At 36.0% G+C, this 17,999-nt stretch overlaps 3 protein-coding genes across 4 annotated transcripts in view; 2 read left to right on the forward strand and 1 right to left on the reverse strand.

Annotated features, from left to right (window-relative positions):
- The window catches only part of LOC134666008 (tissue inhibitor of metalloproteinase), a 58,101-nt gene extending 42,830 nt beyond the window's left edge, over positions 1-15,271 (reverse strand). For both annotated transcript variants that reach the window (XM_063523086.1, XM_063523085.1), the window contains exon 1: positions 15,065-15,271. The gene's annotated coding sequence lies outside the window, so the exon portion shown is untranslated. The remainder of the gene's footprint in view (positions 1-15,064) is intronic.
- LOC134665995 (carboxypeptidase E-like) overlaps positions 1-17,999 on the forward strand; it is a 219,715-nt gene that overhangs the window by 137,452 nt on the left and 64,264 nt on the right. The gene's annotated exons all lie outside the window — the stretch shown is intronic.
- The window catches only part of LOC134666232 (synapsin), a 122,091-nt gene that overhangs the window by 77,181 nt on the left and 26,911 nt on the right, over positions 1-17,999 (forward strand). The window lies entirely within an intron of this gene.

Genomic DNA, 17,999 nt, shown 5'->3' on the forward strand with positions numbered 1-17,999 from the left:
TAAATAAAAAGTTCCTTACGTCGCTACTGACTGGGATTTGCCAATTCGTGAATAATTTTATCGTTCGCATTCCTTAGGGAAATTGAATAAATAAACCAGTGATAATTAATAATTTGTAAAAGACCATCACAATCTCTCTTTTGCTGTACATTTAAACAACTAATAAAAATACATTAAGGTACGCGTCCGAAGTTCGAATATAAGTTACTGTCCCTGTGCATAACATCTTTAAACTACAGCTGTCATATGTGTCATACGAGTGTCATCTAATGGGCATTAGGATGTGGACGTTTACCTTAATTGTTAAGTACTATTATCAGAACCTATACTGATTGGACTCTTGCGCAGTGATCTCGTTATCGCGTTATCTATGCACCGGCGCTGACACACTGCCCGCGCGCATGCCGCTCTTATCGCTCAAACAACGCCAAGGTCAACAAACATAACTCGCATCTAAGACTTTTTCATAGAATTACTATGTTGCTGTTCCTTATTGATTTAACGACATGTTTTTTAATAAAGTGTATTTTTCACTTCGCGTGCTCAGAAAGGCTTATCGGCCCAATTCGAATTTTAAGATACGTCAGTTAATAGATCAAGAAACGATATGGTTTAGATGTCAGTGTCAAAAGTGACGTTTTTGTTTGAAAAATTTGACACTGAAACATCTAATCCATATCGTTTCTAGATCTATTAATTGACGTATCTAGGGCCGTATGTTAACAATAACATATAAATATAACCTTAATTTACTTAAACTAATAATTACATATTTTATTTTCTGTTTAAGTATGAAATAGGGAGTATTTTATTATGATTTCAAATCAGTGCACAGAAATTAATTTTATCATCTGTGATGGCGAAGTACTTCAACGCACTTCGTATGGTTTTTCACACGCTAACTTACTTACTTTGCGTGCTTATTTTCATTAAACTAGATTTATAAATAAATAAATATTTAGACACTATTAGTAGGTATATAAACATTTTTTTCTCTTGTTGTTTCGCCCAATCTCATACTAACTTGTATAGTGAAATTATGAATATTATGACGTTAAATTAAACTTAACCATTGGTGATTGCTGTCGTTAAAGCAATAAACCATACCAGAATATTCCCGTCCCGTTAATTCTCCGTATAATTAATAAATTCTTGATAAGGCTTTCTATCCGATAGTAGGTAAATTGAGATGGAACTCGATGATTGTTGTGGGCTAGTGGATTAGCCCGCATACCTATTTAATCACTGTGATTACTTCAATCATGAACAGCTCTCGAAAGTAAACCAGAAGAAACCTACTTGATTGATCGGCTCAAGCTCTGTACGTAAACAAAATAAGCTAAGTATGTTGTGGTCTAATTTAACACAACTTCAAAAACATTACAAAAGAATGATAATTGGCATTTCTAGTTAAAGTTGTATTGTATTTTACTAGTATTTTAGACTTTGGAATTTTTATACTTTTTCCACTCAGAATCACGAGCTCTTTCGATCCTAATACGAGAAAAAAGTCCTAAAAATTTCATACACATTTTTTTTCCGTTTTGTTACGGTCATAAAAGGTTGTATTGAAAACCGTAACCAAACGGAACACAAATTGTGGTGGACACTTTTTTCTCAGTTATATTATTATGGAAAAAGCTCGTAATTCTAACACAAAAATTTTTGGTACAACTTGAAATAAAAATGCCCTAATAGTAAAGCTATAAAATTCATATTATCATAGTAAATAAATTTATAACAGTAATGTTATGAAGACTGTTAATAAACTTAAATCATAAAATATTCACTTGTGGTATGTTGGATTCCACGATGAATAAGCCATAAAATTGTCGCTTCCGAGTCCACAATCGTTGAATTACAGCAAGTTATTTCTTGGGTGGGAGCGGTGCTCTGCCGCGCGTCTTTATAACGCAAGTAGGCGTGTTACCTCTCAATATTTATGTGTTCAAGTGTTTGGAAATAAACCACACAGTGTTGGACAACTGCATTACTTTACAAGGTATAAAAAGGTAAACGAAATGGTTTTATATTAGAAGTCAGTCTGCATTGAACTCATATTTATCTCAATTAACAACAGCAAGTTTCGCAACAGCATTTTGCATCGTATCGTATCTATCTTAAATGATAACCAATAAATTGGCAGTCATTTTTATAATTTATGCCCTCAGGTTTTTATGTACACCAAGGACCAAATTAAAATTACCTGTTCTTTGCATTATTCGTGTTCATTAATCCTATTTATCGTGTCAAGAGGATATTAATTTGCACGAATGACAGATGTTTTATCTCATGCCTGTGTATGCACTTAACGTGCCAGTAGGTGCTTACAAGTATGTAGGTTATTTTTGCGGCGTAGCATGGAAGGTCGAATATCAACAACATGTAGCTAAAGTAACATAATTAATCTTTATTTTTATTTGGCTTTTGTGCAAAGTAAGCTAAATATGATACTGACGTTAATGCATTTCAGGAATTTCGTGTAAAATATGTTAAACACACTGTTTTTGAGGGCAAAGTATCAACAACATGCCGACGTTTGCATACGAACCATTTATCATGTGTCTGTTTACATTATAGGTATTTTGCGCTCAAGAATGTACGTGTTGTTCTAAAAAATATACATTTACGTAATACTCTAAAAATGTTTATTATGCTTATGCTTAACAAGTACCTACCTTTAAGTAACCTTACACACATAGTTAAATTTATGTAGTTATAGAAATGTATATTTTGTATTACGGAGCTGGCTTACCGCATTCCCAAGTTAAATAATAAAAAAACCCAGTGTATTCAATAAATACAGCTTAAGGCCTGTGCATACCGGCTTGTGTGTGCGTGACGTGCACGTGCGCGTGCGCTAAAACATTGGAGCACACGTCACGTAAGCGCTGTGCCATCTCTCATAAGGATCTGTATACTACAGCCCCGCACGCGCACGCACGCGCACGTCACGCACACGCAGCCGGTGTGTACTGTGCACAGGCCTTTAAAGTAAAACATCGCTTACCATCAGGCATGTTGGCTCGTTTACCTTCTATATCATTAATAAATAAAAAACAACTCTGGATACATTAATAGGTAATGACATGCATTGTTTGGCATTTCGCCTCTCTCCCTGTCAAGAATAATTATGAATCACGCATTCATAAATTCCTCGGAAAATCCTCGTAGGGGAGAGCGGGCTTAAACGTGCCGGAGGTAAGTTGATCCGATGGGAATAGGAACGCAAGTAAACCATGGAGCGATTCGTATGATGTTTGTCGCGAAAAGTCAGACCACTATGCGGTTGCAGGAGCCGTTTTCGTTGCTTCCATTATAGTAGAATAGTAGTTATGGAAAATAAATCAAAAACGAGGGCACAACGAACCCCACGGATAATCACATTTTTGCTTTGGATTTTTTTTACTATCTGTTGATAGTACACAACAAATTATCATATATTTCGACGAACTGCAAAATACTCTTCTAGCGTGTGTGAACTGAGATTTAAATATTTGACGGATAAGTTATAAATTTTGGCAACGGAACAACCCGCCCCATAGCGGGGTTAGTTGTTCCGTTCCGACCTATCTCATAAAAAAAATTCTGGTAAAAACTGTTTAACGATGCACAAAATAATATCGCTACTCAGAAACGCAAATAATCATTATTTAATATAGCGCAACCCACCGACATACCTTATTCACACTGTTTTCATAGATCAAATTTGTATTTTATGAAAATCGGCACGTTTAATCCCGCTCTCCCCTACAATTAATGATATTATGCTTCCCGCTACTTATCCCCATCAATAGATCCTCTTAACGGGTATGCGGGAATCAAGCCTTTACTTACATTAGGTGATTGTTGCATTCTTCATCCCGCATACGAGATTAATTGAAACTTCACAGTTAATCGTTTTAGAAAGTTTTGGATGCATGCCAACAGCTGGTCTGCATCCACTCTGCATCAAATACTTGTACGGAGTTTTAACTCGACATACGGTCAAGGTTATCCTTAAACGCTCGTAACTTAATCTGCTACAATCGATTCACTTTTAATTTATAATTGAGTTGATATGTTCGATACCTGACACATAAAATTCATACCAAGAAAAATCTTACGTCATGGTTATAAATATAAGGCATTGTAGGAGTATGCAAAACAACTATTTATATAAACGTAAATCATTATATCGAATCAAATAGCGTTATAAAACTCTAGAACCTGTAATTGTCTTAGCCAGAAGGGGATTCCTCGTTCGTCGTTTAATTAATAACCACTCAGCGGAATTATAATAAAATTGACGCCCATTGCTTTGAACTGGTTTAGAAATTTTCTCCCGGACCTGATCTCCTGTCTTTCCAGAGAGTGTTCGAAAGTGAAATAACCAATCTGCCTCCTATATTGCATTGATACCCTGATATTAGTATTTTAGTATTACGACTGATGAGAAATAGTGTTATTTTATTATAGATAAGTGGTGAAATGTCGTCTATTTAAAAATACATATTTCAATATTCGAAACTAAGTAGAGAGCATTCCGGCTACAGCAGTAGTGCAAGTAGTAAAATTGCTCACTGCTGCCACTTTATGCTCTCGTAAATGATCGATGGCATAGAATCGGGCAGTCCCTCTAGCGTATTTCGCGTAATGTTAGATAATAAATCACCCGCCGCGCTAACTCTGGCTATTATCCAATAGTTATTATTACTTAATGAATATTATCTAAAGTACCCCGAATCGATGCATAGTTGCAGTACAAATGCATCTGTTCATTCGCTAAACACATGCTTCGAAAATTAAATCGGGTCATTAATCTTGTTACAATTCTAGTTACTAAATGCATTTCTCTCGTGTTTCGCTTTCATCTTTAAATAGAAAATGTTACGACCGCGAGTTACAATGGAGTAATTGTGTTGTGTTTGTAAAGTAATACTAATAAATTGATAGAGCCAATACCATCACTTCAGGTTTAGCACCATAATTAGCGTGCTATGAGGTAAGTTTATGAAAACAATTTTTAACGCGAAAACACTTGGAGCTTAACCTTGGCCGAGTTTAAACCTGGATCATGTTTTTCGACACTACGCTCGCGCCGCGCAGGATGTTTACACAGAGAATAATTTTGAATAGGAGTAGAAACTAGGTGATCACACTGATGTTTGATGCTCTCGTAAACTCGATTTTGTAGTTAAAAACCAGCAGCGCGGCGCCTACAACAATATACACGGGAACTTTCCTTGTTTACTGTTCAGGCGTAAGATAACTGCGGCTGCGTTCATCGCCATGTTTCTTACAATATGATTGGCCTTGACAACGGCAATGAATATGGCGGTAATAAAGTAAATATCTAACGACACAACAAGCGGCTTCTCAAGTGGTTACGTCAGACGAGCTCCCGTCAATGGAGCGCGAATGCAAGCATATGTCCGTCCGGCCGCATCGCCCACCGCTGCCGACGTCTAATTCACAGGTTTTAGATCGTAAAATGTTCGAATTATCACTATCTAACCAGTTTACGTTAATTACATTCCTTTGATTATATTATACACCAAACATACAAATTCTTGTGTTTATGTTTATGTATTTGTGCATCTGTCATACTGTTGGTTTTGTAATGAAATAAGTAGATATACCTATACCTCGAAAGTAGACATAGCATAGTAATTTATTAGGTATTTTTTCATGACACACGTTTTTGTGCCGAACTTGTAGTATACTCGTAGATATCTATGTAATTGAAAATTGCTAAAACTGAATTAGATTTGCTTTCGTGGTAGGTATAATGCCAATTCCCTGTCGAAGTAAAATTTCTGAGTATTTATTCACAAAATACAAAGAAACTGCGGTATTTACAAGAACTATGAATCTTTCTAGACTATATACCTTGCCATTAAACGCGATCTGTCGCACTGGTAGGGTTACTAAACACTTTAAATCAACTATAATTGACTAACAATAACAGCCTGATACAATTGAATAGACAAAACTAATGAATGCTTTTAAATCAAAATGGCATATCTGATTCAAGACGTTGAGTTGAGAGAGCCCGATTAGGGTCTTTTGACAAATATACATATTTTAAATAGGTATTATTGGAAGTAGTTATCAGTTCTATACGTATCTATTAACTGACAAAATAAAAGCAAAAATAAATGTTACCTAATGAGTTGCATTATAGTTTCGTCCTTCCCGTCACGTCATCGCCCAGTTATTTCGGGCGGCGCACACATTACGATCACCTCCGCGCACGGGCGTTTAACGTGTCTAACGTAATGTGCCCTAGCTAGCGCATGTGCAGTGCTCCACTAAACCGCACTGTAAGGAGGACACTATAGTCCCGACCCGGCCGCCCGTTCTACAAGTTAGATATTAGCATCCTAAGTAGAGTAGGTTCATATAGCACTGCAGTAGAATGTTACAAGGCATCATGCGAAACATAACTACGAGAACTTTAACCATAATTTAGTATACTTTATACTTAACTGAATTGTACCTACTTATAAGCACAGTGTAAATATACAACCTTTCTGGAGTGATCCAAATTGAGACATTAAATTTTGATTACCAATAATTATGGTGGCCTGCGCAGCTAACAAAAAGTTATTTGTGTTCGAGAGGTAATTGATGAAATATATTGTTTTTTCCCCAAATATATGTTTACTCTCGGATCTCGGAGCAACAATTGAGATGACAGATTATTAAGCTGTTTACGACTCCGATGCTGATTTCCCTTATACGTATGTAAGTACTTATTCCATCCAATGTTTTTGTTTTAATTCTTACGGTTACCTCTCATGCTTTCGAAAAATTGTTGTGCAGCGTTACATTAGCATTTTTGATTTGTGTTAGGTTTTTTAAAGTTATTACAAGATAACCTAACCTAGCCTAGTCGCTTCATGTACCTAGATGCCTTTTTCAGAAGTTTTGTAAGATTGACGTATCAATAACGGTATTTTTCAATATTTTTCCATTTAATCTCAAACAACTTCCATTGTTTTAAGAGAAATATCCACATTCCTAGGTACTATTTACTTTATGGACGGTAACGAATTGAATTTTGCTGTAAAAATAAAATTCATTCGTTCAACAAGGAACAATAAAAATTCCCGTTTGTTATTATAAAGCCTGTTGTTTAGAGCCGCATTTTATTACCCTGGGCCGGATTTATTGCGATTACAACACGAGTGTCGCAAACGGATTCCCTGACGGTTTCATTAGCATGTTTCTTGCGTTTTGTAGATTCACTCATAATTTACCCTTCCCATTATGTTTCATTAGTGGGATAAAGCGATTAAAAGCTTCGTGTCTGATGTAAGCATAGAAAGTGGTTTTGAGCTATAAATCGCTTGAAGAAATGCATGTAAGCGTCGGCGCCTGGATGCCGAGAGTCGCCGGCGTGCCGAGCGCTGTTCGGATATTTCCAGCTTGTAACTAGTTCTGCTTGTATCGATTACTATTCTACCTATGACACATTTTTGTGACGTCCCATGCTTGAAAATTGCATAAAAATATTACGAATTATGAGCGTTTACTCAAAACAAAAGCAAATGACATAACTCAACCAGCTGCAGAATGCTCCCTAATCCTACTCTACAGCCTGAAGCTTAATTCAGGAGATTCTGCTTATGCAGTGTTCAGAGTTAGATATTTCTGTAGCGCTATTATTATTTGCGAACCTGGTATGGTCTCTCCAACATCGGTCGAGACTCAGCTAGAATTTATTATAAGAAAAACATATTATGCTAAAGTTACAGGTGATCTTAATTGTGAGGAGCGCATCGGGGATGGAGTGAGCTTAAGGCATCTCGTATTACCGTTAGCGACGGAGCGGCGCCGGGCCAAGCAGGCACTACTAGATAGTCATGCACCGTGATATGATGCTATCTTCCATATAATGTCACATATAATCCGATCCTGCACTTGGCAGAAGAAGGCTTCATGTTACGGCAGCAATCAGTGCGCGTCCTCTGGCTTTAATTACGGCTTGTTGGTTTGTGGCTTAGTTAAAGTTTTCAGTGAAGCTTTTCTGCGTTTAATCAATCTTTCTGTTGCAAAAAGTGTACTACTATATAGGCAGTACCTATATAACTAGATTTTTTTTATAATTATACATATGTAATATAATTTACTTAACAACGAAGATAGATAACTAATTATTAACTAAACGAGTAAGGTTTACTCGGGTAATTCCGAATGTCGAAAACTGTCGAATAATTCCGAAAAGAGACTTTTATTATGATGGAATTAAGGGAGATTAATTTCATCTGTTTTTCGGAATTATCCGACATTCGGTATTACCCGAATACACCTTACATAGTAATCTATAAAAAGAAAAACGAAACTTTAGTATCCTATTCGACGAAACGCAATCTACCTACTTCACATTTTAAAAGTATGTGATATATTAAAATTTGTGATTGATAATCATCACGTTGCGATGCTAAGCTTGACGTCCAGTCTAGCCAGTGAAGTTATTTAGTACCTAATAAAAGATATCTTATTCCAATATCAAATATTGATCGAGCCATTTATCAAGTATTCGAGATGTAAAATATGAATTTCAAAGCGATACATACAGTATATGGGTTAGACAGTAGATTACCCATAAGATTGCACATGAATCAATACATAATATTACTATTATCAACTATTATTTATCACACAAGTAAATCTCGTCGTCTTAGTCGTTTTTGAAGGACCATTATGTGTTGTGTAGCTCGTATCATTGAAGACTATGGTCATTTGTTCATTCATATGATTATGGGCGGGTTTAGGCGTCCATCACAATAAGAATTCGTCGAACCCCAATATCGCGAAATAGGGTCGTCCTTACGTGATGCAATCTGCACAATGAAACGCATACATTTTATAGTAGGTATAAGTATGCAATGTGGACGGTTTCCGCGCCACGCTCCGCAAGCGTTGCGCCGAAATGTAAGCCCCTCAGGGTGCGTGACAGCCGCCTTTAATTTAATTTAATCTAATGTTATTTATTAATTTTAATAGTAATTTCTAATTTTATTTGTATTTTAATTATGTGTAAGTTGCTGTTAATTTTAATCTTTAATCTAAATGTAATTTTAATTTTATATAATTTAAAATATGGACTGTCAATTGTCTGAAATAAATTAATTTTATTTTATTTATTTCTTTAATATTATGGTTTCGCGTTAGTGTGAAATTGTAAATAATGCTGCTAATAAGTCTATCAGCTATTGTTAATAACGTTTAACTATTATTGGCCCTTTAGAGCTAAGCCGGGTAAATACAAGGTTATATGAAACATAAACTTCATCCTAAACTAGAAAACATATGAGTATGACGCTATCACGGTCAATGTTACATTATCAACAATGTATCTAATCGTCTTTATTACTTTGGTCGCTTATGTCACACACACTCCTATTCATATAGGAACAACGTTAGTAAGGTCTTAACTTCCTTTCGATTTAAGGGTCTTTTTGATTTGGCCTGTAATTTGGCGGCGCCTCACGTACTAATATTATAAATCCCGGCGCACGTGGGTGGACGTCATTGTCTGTCTTCAGATAACGCGGCTGCCCGCCGTTATCGTGGGAAATTTCTACGTAGCTATCGCGATTGCGTTACCTTTGAACTTGTATGTGTTATTATCAACTTTACCGTAAAAAATTGAGTTGGTGGACAGTTATACGGCAATAGAACGACCAATCTAACGCGCTGGGATCAAGGTGTTGTCAAAGCAAGAAAAATAACGGAAAATTTAATCGGTTACTTAATAATATGAAGTAGTCAAAATTTACTAAACATGTAAATTCAGAACAAAGTTTAATTAAAACCCCATTTTCTGAAATAAATTATTCATTTCATTCATAATTCTAATTCGCTTAGAATTACATGTTATATAGGTACCTACCTAAGTGCTCGTTACCAAATTGTATTTTTATCTATCTATATACTTGAAGAGTTTTCACATTATTCTTCACAAAGTCCTGTATCCTAAACTTTAATATACTTAGCCAAACTTCTAATGAAAATTACAAAAATACACACGGTCCCAAGAAAACTTACTCGGCTTTTGAAATGAGTTTCGAACTTGGAATTCCAAGATTTCCAAGCGTCTTAAGGCGCACATAAGAAATTAAATTACATGTCAATATTAGGTTTCGCAATGACAGCTAGGCCTGTGCTAGATGCTAAAATGGTGCGCGTCCCAGTTCCGTAGCCACATAATATACGTGTAGTAATAAACACCAGTTAGTGCGAGTTGTAAAGTAATAAGTGGCTGATAGCCACCGATAAACGTCATCTAATAATTGCTTTCTGCTGTTGAACGAAATACGAGAACTTGATGTCATGCCTTCTTTGTAAACATGGCCGTTGAAATAGGAATACCTAGTGTTTAAAGTTCGTGTAGGTGTGTTCACTGGAAATGAAAGGCGACCGCTTTTGTCACCTGCACTCAATAGATGGACTCATTGTTTGATTCCCGGGCGCGGTAACGCGAGACCTGCGGCGCTTGCGGCTTGTGGTACTAGCGCGGGATTAGAGTCCGTTCTTCGATATTTCCTCTACCGTTCAGTTCAAATCACACATATTATATTACTTCTCTCGCTTTTTATTATCTCAGGAATGGACATTTAAAACTCGTCGCTTAATTTCACACTTTGGCATTTCCGGCTCTTTTATTCAATTCCCCGTATTTATGACTCTTAACTCGATCAATACTGTTCGGCCCGCAGCTTTGAATTAAGATAACGGTTTTATTAGCTTCAAATTCAATTCGTAGAATTTGCCTTATCTATTCAACGTAAAAACCTTTTTCTATTTGAGTGCGGCTTTCTCAACATTAGTATGCTATGTTTTCCGGGTATGCCATGGATATTCGGAAGCGTTAGAGCTTAAGAACATTGCGACTGAAGACAGGTATCGAGTACTGGCGACTGGGTCAGCCACGATCTTGTGCCGGCATTCCACGCTACTACGAGTAGACAATACTGAGACAATTAATAATACTCCTAGCCCATTATTGTTTTAACATCCACAATTGTATGCTCAGTTATCTATTCCGTTAGATTAGATATATGGAGCGATAGTGGCGTCTTCCTGGAATATTACTGCGAGTTGCAATTGTACTTGATCAAATGCAATCTAATAGGTATCCATTTGTTTTGCTGATGTTTCCTTTGTATCGATGATGATGTACACAATGTTACAACATGTAGGTACAAGCTACAAAAGTTACATACAAGCACCTAAACCAGCTATTTCTAATAGTCAAGATGAGAAACTTAAAAAAAAACAATGATTAATTTAATTTTAAAATAGGTATTTTACAGTTAAATGCTCTTTAAACCTGTATTATTTGCTTACAACGTAGTTACCTACCCGTAATAGTTAATCAATAAACCTTTAACCCACATTTGTTCCTACTTACATTTATATCCGCAGTCGCAACATTGTCCTACCGAATTAGAATTTCAATTCTCCAGGTTAAATCATAACAATGTGCAGTCGTTACCATCATAAAGCACTAGTAATAGGCAAGCGTTGATGCCTATCTCCGTTCGTGATTGCCTTCTTCCGCGAGCCGGGTCGGGGGTCGGGGTTTGACACTAGACCTTCGTTTTAAACCTACTTTCTAGCTGTAACATATCCCACGACTTATCATCCTCGTAATTTTCATAGTGCTTATAATGTGATATCAAAACTCAATCTAATCGTACATACTTAATAACTGAGTACTTTAACATGCACGTGAAAATATGTGGTTAGAATTAAAATAGTTGTTGGTATTTCATTAATTTACCTTTGTCATGTTTTGAAATCAAAATTTTATTTTTGGGCTGTTGGAATTTTTTTCTGACAGATTTAGAATGTGGTGGATAGATAGAGTTCATTATTCTGTACATACCTAATAAGCTTAATTTTATCGTATTTCCTAAAAAAACTTCCTCTGAGTTACGAAAACGTATGGTAAAAATGACTTTTTTTGTTTTGACCCAAATTGTAATTATGTATTTATTATTTTATTCCACGCAGAATGAACAGGTTTTCATACCAGCCAAATGTCTAAATCTAACGAAACAGTAATGGTCAATAAAAAAAATAACGGTTCCTTTTTTACCTTTTTGGTATGGAACTCTAAAAATCGGCCCTTTTAAGAATAACGAAAGCATAGTGGAAAGCATGCTAAAAGTTGCTGAATTTACACATAAAATACTTTCTACATTTACAAATGATGTTTACATTTATATTGTTGTACATATCTGTCATACTTCTACTTATCGCTTATGTATTAGGCAAAACAATTATTTAAAATTTGAATAAATAAAATATTAAATCATTTGCATTTCACAATTGAATCAAATTACTTAATTTATCAGATGTAGATTCTTTGGCGTTCAATTTAGTTAGTAGTTGAATAACTAGCTCTCTAGACTAATTCATGAAAATAAGTAGATTCCCCAAACACTGGAAAAGTTTACCTTTACTTAACTCTAAGTAAGTTACGGGCACGCGTGACCCTTTTCGATTTTCTTTTCGAGATCTGTAGAAAAACCTATTACCGAAGTGTATAGATAGATGTGCCCGTTTTTTCCCTATCTTTGGCAAAGTTATTTTTGAAAAAATAAATACAGAATAGATGCGTTATATTCACAGTGTCACGTTCAGTACGGATCAAACAACCACCAATTATAGGACTTTAGGGCTACGAAAATTTCCAAATCAAGTAATTTTCGCTGAACATAGATGGGGGTCGAATCGATAGCTCTTAAGGCCCTCCGTCATTCCTTTGATTCATTGTGTATCTTGTATTTCTACATACTGAAGTTAGAACTGTCGGTACGTATTTGAAGTTCCTGTTAGGGTGCAGTAGTTCGTCCTAGTTATCCTAGTAGCACATAAAGTACCAGTTGCAGGTTAGTTAAATCAATTACATACCTATTAAAATGACAAAATGATAAAAAAATCAGCAATATATAAAACAAAGTCCCCCGCCGCGTCTATTTGTTTGTGTGTTTGTATGCTGTTCGCGTTAAACTGAAAAATTACTGAAATGATTTTCAAGCGGTTTTCACCTATCAATTGAGTGATTCTTGAGGAAGTTTTAGGTATAATTTGTAAGCCCGTGTAAAACCGGGGCGGGCCGCTAGTGGGTATATAATTAGAAGATTAATTTTATAGAAAAGCCTCTCAACGCAGGATTAATTAGTGTCTGCGCCGCGCTGGGAAATTTTCTCTGTTGTTGGCTTTTCATTTTCTAGAACTGAAGTTATCTGATTTCACAGAAAAGATTAGATGTAGCTCGAAGTTTGTATAGTTGTTCGTTAATAAGTTCGCGTAATCTAATTATTTGTTAAGTAGGTACTTGTTCTTTATAACTAGTTAATTTTAATGAATAGATTAGTATATATGCCCTCCCCTTAGTTACAAAAATACATGCAAAATAGCAAATAAAATATCGAACAGAACCTACCTATGTGCCCTTAACTGCTATTCTTGATAATACCGACAGTAAGACGTTCGCGAATGGAGCACGTAGAAGACATTATTTTATCAGTCGCGATGACACCCAGAAAATAAGACGTGATGTCTTGGCCGCAGACAACCCATACGAACTGGCCATTATGCAATAAAGTGATCTGATTAATCAATAGAGCAGAGTGGGTCCCGCCATGCGTACCGCTAACGACACACATCCTCCTCAAGCATCCTGGCTTTGGCACCCTGCCGTTGACTTACAATTGAATTTGCTACAAATAACCACACTATTCTATTAATAGATAGCTTCTCACGCCCATTAATTCATCTTAATCTAACATACATAGTGTGTCGAGTTTGTTTATTGTTAGTGGCGGCGTAACTGACACTGAGCTCCGAGAAACGAAGAGGGTAAACAATTATCTGAAGGAACTGCAGTAAAGTTGTGAGAATAAGCTGACGCCTCTGGCGTTAACTCCGTCACTTAATTATAAGTACTGTCTATCGTAATTTTGGTTAATAAGTTAACTTTCAAAATCAAATTACATACTGCAGAACCTGGAAAGCCTCACTAACTTCAATTAAGTCTCATCGTGTCACTTAATTAATTAGGGGCCTTTTTTATTGATGAAGTAGCAACAACTACCACGTCGATGATCACATCACGAAGTATTACACACATTTATCTAATCACTAGCATCTGCCCGCGACTTCGTCTACGTAGAATTAGTATTTCTATAGAAAATTATCCATCTAAATTGGTTCAGCGGTTAAAGCGGTAACAGACAGACAGACGAACAGAGTTACTTTCGCAGAGTTACTATTATTATATATTACGTAGTACCTAGAGTACTGATTGCCTTAGCAGCGAAGGTAATTTTGCACCTTGCTGAACCTAGCACATACCTATTTCAGCTATTGGCAACAATATTGACTAGCAAACACTACATGAAACGCGAGAACGCTAACCAAACGCTAACTATGTTTACAAAATGTGTCACGTTTGCTTCTCGAGCATTATTTAATATCGTCGTAAGTCAACAAACTTAGCAAACCTGATCTCTAAAGGAATCAGTATTAGCATATTCGTACCAATAAATAATCGTCATATTTAGGAAATACGTCATCCAATATGACAAACCATTTCTTGATATTCTATTCTTCGATTAAGTATATGTACAAAAGACGATCATTGGGGTCTTGTCGGTCACTGGCTCACTGGTACACTGTACAACTAGACATACGCTTGCGCAGTTATGGATATGCAACACAATTGGATTTTCCTCTCAGGAGCCGCGTGCCAACTTTCGCCTCCATAAACATTGTGTAATTAGCCATTGTATGTACTGTATTTATATGTAGATGTTAGTTCATTATCAGTTGTGCAAGTGCCTGAGTCATTGAAATGCACCTTACTGCATCTAATAGTGTTAGAGATGATACGAGAAACTTATTTTAATTCTATGATAATGAATTAAAATGTATGTTTCATTAAGAAAATAGAATGCCTAATATACTTTATTAGATATGATAATCCGTTATTTGATTATTCAAATTAGAAAAACATCAACGTAGCCGAAAACAGTGTAAACATAAAAGTAAACAAATGCACCTGTACGGGTATTTCAGCCGCGATTCCACGGTCATCCAAGGTGACGTCACAAGCACGGCAAAACTGTATCACTAGTTCATCAAACTCCTTCAAAGTCCGATTGTTTGAGTGATTAAATTCGATTTATCGTATGTGGTCGCGCTTGCCGGCACCGAGTTTCGTTCGACACGCGCTCCTCGTAGCGAGCAATCAGTAACTGAACGTTTGGTTGGGCCGGACCAGTTATTATGCGCCCACCAAAGGCATCAATATACACTAACACGTGGGTATGGCGCTGATATCACATCGCACACGCAGCCGCTTATCGATGCATCGCCGGTAAAAGCTCGTGATTCATCATCATCACAATTAGGATTCGCATGTGACATCACCGAGGTATGCAGCTAGTGTCAACAATGCCTACCTGCCTGTCAACTCGGATGTAAGTACCTACATGTGGGCCGTGATAGTACGTGATAGTACATTCGTCCGAACAACTGTCATTTTCTACGTGGATCCCTAATTTGCAGTGAGGTGCGGAAAATGTCGTCCATTTTCCTTCTTTTGTTAGCATCACCACATAAAAAGAAAATGATTAACCAAACCTTCTATCAAGGATAAATAAACAAATACTAACTCATTGTTATTTATTTCATGAAATAATGACTACTTAAACCTGTGCTTAAACTGTTCTCTTCTCTCAGATAATTACAGTTGGAAGTACCTATGTAGGTACATACGAATAATAATTACCACTTTTTTACAGTTTCATTGATGTATTGTGCATTTACCCCTTTAAATAATTAACCAAACCTTCTATCAAGGATAAATAAACAAATACTAACTCATTGTTATTTATTTCATGAAATAATGACTACTTAAACCTGTGCTTAAACTGTGCTTCTCTCAGATAACTACAGTTTGAAGTACCTATGTAGGTACATACGAATAATAATTACCACTTTTTTACAGTTTCATTGATGTATTATGCATTTACCCCTTTACCCCTTACATTTCATTAAAGTATCAAAAGGGTCTCTACGTGTTGGCTTCGGCTCCGCGCACGCCTCCCAAAGGTCCGGAACACCATTGTTCCGTGATGGGAAAGAGATATTCGTATCGTTTTAGACCCAATCAGCCAACAACTTAATATCAGATAACTACATGGTCCTATTTATTCCATATCTACCATGTGTGGTATACGAGTAAAATAATCATCGTCTCAGACCTATAGTTCATTTTTTTAGCATTACAAAGATCTTCATAGAAGGTAAGCGATCTTGACATGACTTTTAATCGAAAAACGCTTTTTAAAAATCAATAACTATTACTTATGAAAGCAGAAGAATATAAATGATCGTATTCGATTCATAATTGTTACATATATGCCGTAACTTATTTTTAAAATGTGTTTTTCAATTAAAAGACACATCAAGATTGTTTACCTTATTGCTAATGCTAAAAAAACGAACTATATAACCGGGCTTTGTTTCTCTTGATCCAACAAACACTCCAAATCCACGATCATGATCCAAATAATAGCTGGTGTGGTTAGAATCAAAAGTTATAACCCAAATATTTGTAGTATCTCCTGTCTACATGGTTTCGAAGAAAACCGCTTACTTAGAATCGTGCCTTTACTTCCGAAGCTAGTTATTTATTCTTTACAAAGTTGTTTATACGAATACCCCGCCGATTTATTATTTGTATTCGTCACCATAAATGGGATCTGACTAAAATCTGAAAATATGTTACGTCGACACATACCGGGAGGACACTTGATACTTATCTTGTTCAACATAAGTACCCGTTAAAAAGGTCAAGAATGACACACTGGACATTTTTAACACCGAGAGGTGCCTTTACTTATACGAATATAGTACAATCGTGACTCGAAACCCCAGAAGCTGCAAGAATGTATAATACATTGTAACATTGTGTATCAGTTGTTCCCTAATAAAGATATATTTCATTGTCCCTTCGTTTCGATTGCTTGATTCGGTTTGGCCCGTGGTCTTCTTGATCTTAAGTAATATTTATGGTTATAGTTAGGTCCTTCAGAGGTTAATAGGCTCTGGACTGTATTCAATAGAATTTAGTTACACGTAACTTTCAATGAAGGAATAAGTTTTTATAAAGGTACCTTGGAAATTTTGGAAATTTGTCAAATAATCATACTACGGGAAATATTTGTAAGGTCATTATCGCTAGGTGCCTACTTGACCCCATTGGCTATAAAGGCTTTCTTTTCTAAACCAGCTTGTAAATTTAAGGGCGTGAGTTGTAACTTTTGGCGGATTTTCGACAGTGTGGAATTACCCTTTCCTTCTTCTTTTAATTTTATGAAAGAAGCGCAATTTGCCCAATAGATTTTGTTGTCATTACGAGTATTAATTAGATTTGCATTCTTAACGTTCTAGCATCGCATGCATTATATAGGTATAATCACAGTGGTGGCTGCTTACATACTTAGATGTATCTTATCAAACTGGGTCGAGCCTCGCACGGGCAAACTGTTGCAATAATTTCCTTCTATACCACCTTCAGCGACAGTCCTTTGTTTTTACACGATTACTTCAAATATTTATTAATAGGCGTCAATTGTAAGGACATTAGAATTATAGTTTAGTCTAACTACTAACTAGGTCAGCAATTACATTCCAAATATTACATTAGTTCCGCTTCGCCGTGTCAATATAACAATGAGATGTTTTGTAAACGATCAAACTCTTTCGGTTTTTACAACAAACGCATTTGCGTCAGTAGGTTTCTGACTTTATGGATCGCTGTAATCCATTAGAGCCTTATTATTCTTATTAGCGTCGAATTAGGAAGCCGCTCAAGGATGATCTAAGTCATGGAGTGGTCTATCTGATCACAGACAAACTTTAACAGTAGTTCTCTACACTGTAATAAAATATATAGTACTTACTTGTGTTTTTACGTGCGAGCAAAA

The sequence above is a fragment of the Cydia fagiglandana genome, chromosome 7, assembly GCF_963556715.1.
Source record: "Cydia fagiglandana chromosome 7, ilCydFagi1.1, whole genome shotgun sequence".
Classification (NCBI taxonomy): Eukaryota; Metazoa; Arthropoda; class Insecta; order Lepidoptera; family Tortricidae; genus Cydia; species Cydia fagiglandana.